Raw genomic sequence first — 12,417 nt, 5'->3', positions numbered from 1 at the left:
CAATCCAGGAATGAAAAGGGGAGGTAAAAGAGAGGACAGGGTAACTTTTATTTTTAAAAAATTACAGTAATTTAGGTTATAGTCATTTAGGTGTTACATTTAGATAAAATTTCTGGAAATTGATGCTATTTTAAAAAGTGACCATCTCTGAGCTAACTCTTGAGCTCACTTTTGCATGGCCATATCCACAGGAGAGAGCTGGGGATTCACTAACATTGCGTGGGAGACATGGGAGCCTAAAGCACTGGATCTACAATATACATCTTGTTAACCAAAGCATCAACTAATCTGGACAGCTGGAAATGCAGCACTGAGGGCCATGTTTTAAGATTATTAAATAAAATGAGTCTTGACTCTCTTGGGGTTGCCTAAATGTCAGTCTGTTTTGGAATTAAGTGCCTAAGGCAGCTCTTGCTCAGAAGTGACACCAAGTTGTGGACCCTTCTCCTGTCCAGATCACTCCTTCTGGATCCTCCTCTTTGTGAACTCTGCTTCTGTCCCTGATGTCCCCTGGTCTCCCACCAGACAATGAGAATATCTAGACAGGAAATTCTTACTCTTTCCTTCTTAAGCTGTTCTGCTTTTTATGGAATCAACTGGGCCGGAGATGACACCAAAGAGCCTATTTTCATACTAATCTGTGTTATGTACCTTTAGTTACTTATACCTATGTCACTCCTGTACTAAGTACTTATAAGTGATTGCATAGCATAAAGCCTAAGCCTCCAGGGACATTGCAACTACAAAAGACATGCAAAGAGGAGCACTTCATATAATCTCACTACATGAGATTACAATCACTTAATTCAGAATTTGCTTTTATTTCTTTAAACTGAATTTCACTTCATTATAAGTTCACCCCAGTCAGTTTGTTTCACTTTGTTCTCTGACTTGGAGATTTTATTTCCTTTCATATAAGGAAATTCTTTATTTCACGAAAGGAAATGAAATCTTGCGATTCCAATGAGGATCTATTTGGCAACATTTGGTCCATTTCCCTGCACTTGAAATCTTGAAATCAGAAAAGAAAGTGTAACAAACACTCGGGAAAGGAGGATGAAATAAAATGCAATTGAAAAAGAAAAATTCAGAAATGGAATGACTAAAACCAAATGGATTGCAGTGAAATGAGGTAGTGAAAAGGACCAAAATTTGGCAGAATTATACTTACTGAAATCCCAAAATCAGGAAATTAAATCAAACAAAAAGACAAGAGATTAAATTAATGAAATAAAATGCTTAAAGAAAAGGAAAATTTTGCAGCAAAGTGAAAACAATAAAAGCCAATAGGATTATATGAGCAACAGACAGTGGCCAAAAGTGTGCTACTGCCTTCTAAAATTGTGAAAATGGTAGGACTTCTCTAGATCAAAGCTGCTGTTGTAAATCATCAAATCGGCAGCCAAATTTATAAAAAAAATTTCATAAATTTATTAGATCAACAACCAGACAGAATATTATAAAACCGCCACAGCCAAGACAGCGTCAATCCCAGACTTTGACGCTGGGTGAACCTGGATTGGATGGACGTAGTGTCAGCGTCTCCCCAGTGTTTCACACCAGCTGTTCCTGGTATCCAGCTTATATACAGTTTATTCCGCCTAAAGCAGAAATTATCTAAGATTTCTGTAAGTCCCTTCATGTGTATAATGGGGACTATACAGATTCAGTTCTGTACAAAAGTTAGTCCATAGGTTCAGATGGCTGTCTGGGGTCCTCGAGATAGTCCTCTTTTCAGTTGTAGCCAAGACGGTTCCCAGTCCTCGATGTAATCTCTTCCAGGTGTGTTCTGTGAATGTTCTGGACATTCCTGGGAAATGGCCGATGATTGCCTGAGAAGGACTCAGTCATTCGTTAATAGTCATGATTTTATTTGGGCAAGTCTGGGAAATCTTTGAATAGAAAGAAGGCCCTGACTCTGGCCATGGGGGTCAGAGGCATGGTTGGATCTTATAATTTTTATACAATTACAAAGCATGAATTATCTCTATCATATACTACAGCTGCCAATACCTAAATTTCTGGCTGCCACTGAAGCACCAAATGCCACTGCTGAGCTGAACCTGAGACACTGGGGGAAAAGGTTTTTTCCCCATGGAAAATGGCTGTGGTTCACATCCAGTCGCACTGATGGACAGTGGGGTGCTGCCTCCAAAATTCACAAATCACACGGTATTTCTCCCAGAACAAAGCTCCCACCAACTAGGACTCTGGCTATCCTTAGAGCCCCAAATGCCACCTCTGAGCTGACTCCAAGACACTGGGGGCTGAGTATTGTTTTCCTTTGAAAAGGGACTGGTTCCCGTCCAGGTATTGGAAATCCAAAGAGATGGACCAAGCCTTGCCAAATTAATCCTCATTTAATTCTCAAGTATTCATTTCTTATCATTAAATGAAGAATTTCTTTCAATTAAATTCAATAAAATCTTAACTTCAAAAAAGAAAGTGTGACAAACTCTGTTCAAAGGAGATATATTACAAGATGCAGTTGAAAGAAAGAAAAATAAAATTTTTCAATGGAATAACTACAACCTAATGTATTGGGATGAAATTACCTGTAATGAAAATGACCAAAATGTTTCAAAATCATACTTTATGTAATCCCAAAATCATGAAATGAAGTCAAACAAAGAGACGAGGAAAAAAAAAAAAATGGAATAGGATGACATAAGTATAGGTAAACGGACCAAACTTTGCCAAATTTAGCCTGATTGAACTCAAAAGATTTTGTTTCCTTTTTTTGTTTCCTTTCATGAAAGGAAATGTTTCCTTCTATGAAATTAAGAACTTCATTTCATGAATGGAAGTGAAATTTTGAAATCAGAGAAGAAAGTGTAACACTCTGGAATGACGATACAATAAAATGCAACTGAAATGTAAATAAAATATATATTTCAATATAATTTCAATTTAATTCAATATAATTAAAATAATCCATGATTGTGACTATGTCATAGCTTTCCTGCTGAACCATGGCTTCTAGCTCCTCCTGTTTGTTGCCCATGCTGCATGCATTAGTATACATGCACTTCAACTGGGCTGCTGATTTCACCCCTCACTCTGGCTTACCCTCCCTTGAGCTTGTTTCTGGAGAGCCTTGCATCCCTCTCACCCTTCGAACCTGGTTTAAAGTCCTCTCAATCAGCCCCAACATGGGCTAGAATCTTTTTGCCCTTGTTAGTTAGAAGGAGCCCAGGTGGCTACAGGAGGCGAGGTGTCATAAATGTTGCCCCATGATCAAAGAACCCAAAGTTCTGCCTGTAGCACCAGCCCTTAAGACACTGTTGGTAATGTGTTCCCTCCTGTTCCTTTTATCATTTGTCCCTGCTACTGAAGGGACTGAGCAGAACCTGTGCTTCTGCCCAATCAACCAATCAAACCAGAGCCTTGAAGACCATTTTAATTGCCCTGGTATCCTTCTTCCTAATCTCATCACTGTCAGCTGGGAATATTGGCAGTGGATAATAATCAGAGGGCTGAGTCAGATTAAGGATTCTCCTGATAGCCCACAGCCAGGCCCCAGGGATGCAGCAGGCTTCCCTGTGGGATGGGTTTGGTCAACATACAGGGCTCTGTTCCCCTCAGAAGGGAGTCACCCATGATGACTGCCCTTTTCTTTTTAATACCAGAGATGCTGATCCATCTGACAGACAAAGTGTAATTGGGAGGCTCTTTGGGCAGGTTTGTGGTATTGTTCACAAGGGTCCCAAGATGAGGGAAGAGGAAGTTGACTCGATGTATCGTAAGGCTTGATTTATTATTTTATGATAGATAATGTATTAAAACTATACTAAAAGAATAGAAGAAAGGACTTCATCAGAAGGCTAAGCTAAGAATAGAAAAAGAAATGAATAACAAAGGCTTGTCTCTGACCAAGACAGTCTGCACAGGTGAACTGTGATTGGCTATTAATTAGAAACAACCAGATGAGACCAATCACAGATTCCCCCTGTTGCATTCCACAGCAGCAGATAAGAATTGTTTACAGTTTGTTCCTGAGGCCTCTCAGCTTCTCAGGAGGGAAAAATCCTAAGGAAAGGATTTTTCATAAAACATGTCGGTAACATCTCACCTTTTTATTTTAAATAAATTAAAAAGAAAAGTGTTTGCAATTTCATCTGCTGGGCCATGCAGAGGAAAGAACAAGCACCTGAGAGGCTATGTGTTGCCAATCAAAACATCAATCAAATGCTGGTGTGGAACCATCAGGGAGATTCTTCACCTGCAAAACACCAAATTCCATCACATCACCAAAACAATCTTAAGATATAAGAAAATGCAAAAACAGTACAAAGAAAGTTCATTGCTTCAAGTCCAAACAGCTGAGTTTTAGGAAAAAGTCCAAACTGAACAGGCTTGCAAAATTTTGGCTTTTCAATGCTTTTGAGCTGCTAGCTCTTTCAACTCTTTTTTTTTTTTTTTTTTTTTTTTTTTTTTTTGTCCAAAAGAGCAGCAGCAGAGAGGAGTCACTGAGGCCCTGCGGGGACCCTGGCCCTCGTGGAAGGAACAGGGATCCCAGACCTGGCCTACAGAACGGTGGCCCAGGTCCTGATGGGGAAAGTAAAGCCCAACAGGCGCTGGCCGGGCGGTGGCCCTGGCCCAGGGAACCAAGCCAAACGGCCCAGACCCGGCCTGCGGAGCGGGCTCTGTGTTCTCCCAACCCGGCACCCTGCTGCCAATGCCTGGGCAGCACGAGTGACCGAATACTTCATCCCCTCTGAACCAGTACAGACTAGCAGCTGGGGAAGACAAGATTTCCCGAGAAACTTCATCTCGGGTCGGGGGATGTTTTTTCCCCACAGCCAGCGCGCAATGTGCACTTTCCGCTGTTTCTCCTGCCTCTGCAATGCAAATGCAAAAGGTGTTTTTCCTTTCTGCCCCTCGGTACCACCTCTACCACCTCTATCTCCGGGCTGGGGACCAGAGGCAGAACCCTCAGGAGACACTGAGCGCTGGGGCGCACGGGGAGAGTCAGGCATTCCAACCCCCAGCGGGAACCTCCGAACCAAACCAGAATCGGTCCGCGAAAAACACTGAGTTTGAAAGCAGGCAGACAGGCTGAGCCCACAATCAGCTGTCGAGCCACAACCCCCCCACGGAGGGGCAGGCTGGCATCCCCTTCCCCTGTCCCAGCTCCCCCTGCAGGGGCAGCCTCGGGACAGCCCGAAAAGCTCGGGGGGGAATCCAGGCCGCGAGGGGCGGCGGGGCCACGGGCGGCTCCAATGATGGTTCCGCTTGGCGGTCGCTGATCTCAACCTGAGCCTCCTCCACCAGCGTGGCAGGCAAAAGCAGGGTCGCTGCAGTGGTCGGTGGGGGCTGTAAAGACGGAGGATGCACATCTTCCCCCCCAGGCTGGGGACAGCAGCCGCGTCTTCTCCGGGTACCGGAAGCTGCAGCGCAGGCAGCAAAGTTGGCAGAGCTGATACGGAAGACGGCAGGACAGCCACAGGGGGCGGCAGGGGCGCAGGGCCGGCGCCCACTGGTGCCGGCTGCACTGTTGTCTCACTTTGCTCCAGGAGCGGCAGCGCAGTCACAAGCTCTTGGTGATTGCTGTCGAGTGTGTTGCCTAGCAACTCGGGCGAAGCCGCGGAGGCGGTGCTTCTGCCACGGGAACGCCGACAAACTCGGCTGGAGGCGGTGGGGCCGGTCCGGCCATGAGAGGGGCCGCCCCGGGCTGCGACTGGGCCGCGGGAGGGGCCGCGGGGACTGGCACCTCCCGCAGGGCGGGCTGGGGTGGGGCCTGTGGCTCCGGCTTGGGCGGCGGAGCCAACTCGCCTCCCCCCTGAGAGCAGCGACGGAGGAGGGAAGCAGCTCCGTCGGAGCATGCTCCAAAGGCGCAGAAAAAAACTTTTCTGCTGCGGGCAAAGCTTCACCCCCCTGCCGCGATTCGGGGGGGGGGGCTGGGAAGCTGCAGGCCGTAGTTTTGCACAGGTTCCTCTCTTGCCAGCTCCAGCGAGATGGGAGCCATACCTCGGCAATCCGCAATCCACTAATATGCAGACGTTTTCCGTTTCAAAACTGGGAAGAGAGTTCTGAATGGCGGATAAACCTGAGGAAATCCAAGTCCCTGGTAAAAAAGGTATCGGATAATTAATTCCATGCATTCCCATATGTATGAATCAAGGGCATACAGCACATCAGTGAAAAAGCCATGGTGCTTTGCCCACCTGAAAAACTCATAGAAATGTCTCTTCACCACAGGAACTCTGTCCTCACGACCCCATTTTCGCCAGAGGCCAGTAAGTTTATCCTCTGAGGAAGAGAATGGAACCTCCGCCTCCGTAGGCACCCTTGTCCACATCCAAATCTGCCTTGCACGAAGGGCAGCATCTTTAGGAAGGGAAGTGTAAACAGTACCTTGTGACAGTGTCCTCTGGGCTTCAGCAGGCTGCTCTGTGCCGTGAAGACTTCCGGACATCTTGTCTGCGAGACTTTTCAAAAGGTTCTCTCTGTGGCCAGCCTTGGCTGTGAACTCTGTCCAATTTCAGGATCTTCAGTTCTTCAGCTCCCGGCTAGAAGCCACTTCTGTGGTCACTTGTGTAATTGACCATCAATGCCACACACTCAGGGTTTACCCAAATGTAGCAATACTCCTCTGGGCTTACCAAATGAAGAATTCTTCACTCAGGGTCCAATTGCGGTGATTTCTTCACTCAAGGCACCATCTGTCAGTTCTGTCCTCGGTGTTCACCTTTTGTGGGGGTGCTCCTTTTTTCACTTGGGGATCACCATTTGTGGTATTGTTCACAAGGGTCCCAGGATGAGGGAAGAGACGAGAAAGTTGACTCCATGTATCATAAGGCTTGATTTATTATTTTATGATAGATAATATATTAAAACTATACTAAAAGAATAGAAGAAAGGACTTCATCAGAAGGCTAAGCTAAGAATAGAAAAAGAAATGAATAACAAAGGCTTGTCTCTGACCGAGACAGTCTGGACAGGTGAACTGTGATTGGCCATTAATTAGAAACAACCAGATGAGACCAATCACAGATTCCCCCTGTTGCATTCCACAGCAGCAGATAAGAATTGTTTACAGTTTGTTCCTGAGGCCTCTCAGCTTCTCAGGAGGGAAAAATCCTAAGGAAAGGATTTTTCATAAAACATGTCGGTGACACAGGTTATTTTCATTGATGGCACCTGGCTGACCCTCTGGATCCAGGGCCTCATATCTACTCTGAAGTGGCACTTGGGTAGGTGATGGGGGTTAGAGGAATTTTTATTAACTCCCCAAGCATGGACTAATTGTCCTCCCCTTTCATCTACTAGCTCTTCTCCATCTGCCTGGTGGTGAGAGACAGGGGAGTCCTCTGACTCCTGGGGGTCTTCTTTCAGGGATGGAAGGATGAAACTCCACCAGTCTATTTCCCTTTAACTTTCCCTAATAGTCCTAAGTTTTCCTAATTTCTCCTTAAGCACAGCCACCAGACAGAGGTGATCATTCACCTGCTTGCACCACATGCGGGTGTCTTTTGCCTTGTCCCCTGCTACTACTGACAGCCTCAGACACTACTTACAGATAGGGGTCTGGACAGACATATCCTTCTTGGGGGGGTTCTGTTTAGGTTGGCACACTTTTACTAGCCATAGCTTTTAATAATTTGGAGACCATTGCTGAAAAAACAAACAAACAGAAAACCAAAACCAAAACAAGCAAACAAAATCCCAACACAAAATAAAAACCACAACCAGGAGGATGACTGCAACCCAGTCTGCTTACCTCGCCCTGTGTACACCACCATGCCATGCCCCTGTTTACCCACTCCTGGCTGCCACCCTCCCTAGAGCCTTCTTTAAAGGAGGAAGCCCCTTCCTGAGCCTGAGTGGCCAAGTAGAGGGAAAGGGCAACACCTGATCTGGTCTCTTTTGAAAGCACCTTAGATGGCATGGTTTGGGATGAAATGAGGTGCAGAGAAAAGGATAGAACCTTGCAATAATTGTACTCATTGAAATCTTGAAATCAGGGAATGAAGTGAATGAAGAGACAGGAGTAGTAATTGATGAAATGAAATTGTATTAATGCACCTCTCTGATTGCCTGGGATATATTATACTTACATTAAATCAGGTGACAGATCTGGCACTGAAACAGTCCTAGGCCACAGAAAATGGGACCTCAAAGACAAGTAATTTTGCTAAATTTGGAATAGTGTGTTTAAACAAAACAAATGGAATTGAAGAAAGCCAAATATAGGGAAAGTCCTGTACAATTTTTTGAGGACACGTGGGATATTAGAGAAGTATCTGGAAGGAAATAGTTTTGTGCAAATTTACAGTGTGAGGAAATGGTTGTGATACTTACATCACTGAAGGGATATCGGGGACATCCAAAGGTAATACAGAGACTCCATCATCAGAAGGCATGAAAAGACACTTTATTATTAGAAATCTACAGTTCTTATAGAAACAGTGATGGACCTAAGACCTGATTGGCCTTTAGAAATCTTTTCTCACACTATTGGTGACCTATGAATAGCACATTCTGGAGAACCGTATCTATAAACAATGGTTACAGAAAGAGAGATAATTGTTTGAATTCTTTTCCTCTACATTTTCCACAGCTTCCCAGGATTTTCCTGGGAGAACCATGTCTCTCTCTCTCTTGAGAGGATATGTAATTACTACATCTCACCCTATGTACTGTAAAAAAAAAAAAGAAAAATGAAGAGCTGTGTTTGCCAATCTTCTGCAGGGCCCTTTGCAGAAAGAAGAATAAACACAGCTCAAGGAGGTTTATCATTTATCAATCAAAAAGTCATTCAGAAGCTGATTTAGAATGGCCAAAGGGACTTTCAACATATACTGTTGAATTCTCTGCAATCTCTCATGCAAAAGGTAATTATTAATTCTAAGAAATCACTTACTAATTCTAATATAGTAACAAACCATCATCAGCCTGACAAAGGACTAGCAGTCCAGCTTTTCAAAACCCATTTCCCAGTGTGAGTAGATGCTCACATGGCAGAAATTAAGGTATTAATAAACACGTGCACATACTCAGGTCAGCCAAATTTGGCAAGATGAGTAACATCTGTTTGCCATAGCTGCAAAGCCTTTAGGCCTCTGAGATTTATCCCAGCCAGTAAGGTGCAGCAGTTCAAGCCTTGGTTGGCACTGAAATTGCTTCTTGCAGAGCGTGTGTTCTTTGATAGAAGAATCATGCAAGGCTTCTGGCCTATGCAGTCATGTCCTGAAAGAACAGCTTGACTGATATAAATGAACTCAGGTCTGAATTACATCCCCAAAGTTTTCAAAACAATTGAGTGTGTCTGCTGCATAAGAATTGACCAAATTCAGACACTTAAGAAAAATGCTGGAAAGCCATGCAAACAACCTTTAATACAACCAGACTGAGCTTAACTTGTGACATTCCAGTGCTCCGAGCCATCTATGAAGACGATGCCAGCAGCAGCAGTGGGTCTTAGGACCCAGCGGCGGAAGTGGCCCCGGTGCCGGTGGGCGGGCCAAGGCACCCAAACACAGCCGGCGGAGCGGGGTCTTTTTTCTCACCACCCACCCCAACCATGCTGCTGGTGTCTCGGCCATCTCCTCCAGCATTTCGCCGTACCCTCTTCCCCCGCCTTCCCCGCCTAAATGGGAGGGAGGATTGTGGGAGTGGCCGAACACACCTCCTCCTCCTCCCCCCACTCTCTCCAGGACCCCTGGTCTGTGTTGACAAATGGGAATGTTATAAATGATCAAATCGGCAGCCAAATTTATAAAAAAAAAATTTTATAAATTTATTAGATTGACAGCCAAAAAATAGAATATTATAAAACCGTCACAGCCAAGACAGCGTCAACCCCGGACTTTGACGCTGTGTGAACTTGGGTCGAACCAACGTAGTGTCAGCATCTCCCCAGAATGTCACACCAACTGCTCCAGGTATCTAGCTTCTATACAGTTTATTTCACCTGGAGCAGAAATGACTTAAGATTTCTGTAAGTTCCTACATATGTATAACAGGAACTATACAGATTCAATCCTGTACAAAAGTCAGTCTATAGGTTTGGATGGCTGTCTGGGCTCCTCAAAATGGTCTTCCTTTCAGCTGTAACCAGGACATTGCCTGCTTTTCGATGTAATCTCTCCCAGGTGTTTGTTTGGTGAATGTTCTGGACATTCTTGGGAAATGGTCGTTGATCACCCAGGAAAGACTCATTCACTCGTTAATGGTCATGAGTTTATCTGGGCGAGTCCGGGAAATGTTTTGGAAATGAAAAGCCCTGCTTCTGGCTATGGGGGTCAGAGGCATGGTTGGATCTTTATAATTTTTATACAATTTCCACAGCATGAATTATCTACATCATATATTATAATCTCTCCCCATTTATTTTACTTATTTAATTCATGCTTCTACTTTATTAATTTTCTATTTCTACCCACCACCATTGAGGGTTCTTCACAAGCGGAGTACCCCTTACACTATTCGGTATTCCCCTTGTGGGATGCCTTGATATACTATACTACTTCTTTCTTCTGTGGTTTGTCTTTCAAACTTTGCCAATGCTTCTGCAGCATCACTGGCATACTTTCTCTTCCTGAGCCTCATGATCTTAGATGCATCACCTCTGGAAGCTCCCTTCGAGTCTATGGGGACTGTTGCAATCTGCATTCCTCTGACTACAGAGTGGATCAGTCTGATAAAACATGGAATCAGACAGGGTAGGAATAGGATCCCAGCTACTGAACAGAGAACAAGAAATATTACTTTGTTCTACTATGCTCTATCGAATAACTTGTCCCACCAGGAGGACTGCAAAATCGAATTCCATTTTTGGACGGGGACATGGGCCACCTTTTTAATTTCGGTCGCCAAACCTCTTATGGTTTCCCCATAATCATCAATCGCAATGCAACATTCTGATTCATTAAATTTTCTACACACCCCTCCCTCTTCGGCCAACAAATAGTCTAATGCTATTCGATTCTGGTACACAAAGTCTCTCACCTCTGTGTGCTGCTGACTTAGTAAATCTAGGGCTTCTGAGGTGTGATTTGATACAATTTCCATAACTGCTTGCAATCTGATCAGCCTGTTCAGTAAGTAGATTGGGGTCCTATATCCATAGCTTCCATCCTGAGCCCACGTAGCAGGCCCATAATAATCGATTATTCTTGCCGCTGGCCACTCCTCTTCCCCCCAGGCTTGCTTCCCGCTTATCACCGGTATCATCTTCTTCAGACTCCTCCTCTCCCTTTTCAAGGTCTCATGCAAGGGAGCCTCTAACAGATTGCTTTTCGTCCTCGGGAGAGTGAAGAAAACTGGCCTGATCATAGCTAGAGTGCAAGACCCTTTCCACCCCGGGGGTAATTCACTGTATGCCTTCTTTCCACAGATTTAATAAATCCCATCCAGTGCTTTCCATTTAATGTCTATTTTCCCTGGGTCTCTCCAGAATTCTCTTACACTTTCCAAGGATTGGAAAGGGTTGGCTCTTGGACTTTGGACCCAGCATAATCTTGTTGTCTCGTCCCACTCACAATTTGTATTATTTTTCAGACTCTAATACCCCAAGGGAGGGGCAGGGAGCCATGCCTTGCTTTTTGATTCAGAATTCACCGTCAAAGTAGACACACAGGGGGTGTATCCCACCATTTTGGTGTATTCTCTCCCCTCCCGACTGGCACAAATTGAGCTAATAACTCTTTGGTCCAAAACTCACCCCTCAGGTCTCTGTACCAATTTTGAGACCCTTGGGCTATCCTATTTCAGCAGTTGCTCAGGAGCCAAACCTTTGTCTTTCCAGGGCCATTTCTCAGCAGATTTCAGCCCCCCACAAATACAACAGTTTGACAAACCCAATTCTGTTGCTATTTCTTAATTCAGATCAATGAATAAGTTCTTGTCCGGGGAAGGTAATTCCCCATCAGAATATTGTTTTTCCAAGGCCTCATACTGTTCACTCAGTGTTTTTAACCTTTCTTGTTCAATCTTCTGCTTCCTCAATTCTGACTCCTTTCTTCTCATTTCTTGAATAATTTCTTTCATTTTCCCTTCAGGATCCTCATTATCTTTGTTGTTTGCAAAACAAATCACCCTGTCATATTGCAGGCACACCCAATCATCTTCTGCTCGTGCCAGATCTAATATGAGTGGGTTCTTTTTCCCGGTAACTTTATTATCAAATTTTGTATTCCTTGTTAGCCAATACATTTTCCCATTCATCGTGCATATCCCCAAACTTTGCATTATCATAGCACAAAGGGTTCACCTGGTGATATGCAATAAGGATTGATTCTGTCTTTCCCCTGACCCACATAGTTCGATTACACTGGTCACAAATGGGGATTGACATTTGTTCTGCATCATGTTTTTTCTTCTGGAACTCGTGATTGTTTGACTGCCCGTTCTTTAACCCTGCCTCAGGATTGGTGCACCAAATCCTGATTTCCAATTCACACAATTTCACCC

This window comes from Serinus canaria, chromosome 3, assembly GCF_022539315.1.
Source record: "Serinus canaria isolate serCan28SL12 chromosome 3, serCan2020, whole genome shotgun sequence".
Taxonomy (NCBI): Eukaryota; Metazoa; Chordata; class Aves; order Passeriformes; family Fringillidae; genus Serinus; species Serinus canaria.
The sequence above is the reverse complement of the archived record's forward strand: the minus strand, read 5'-3'. Positions refer to the sequence as shown.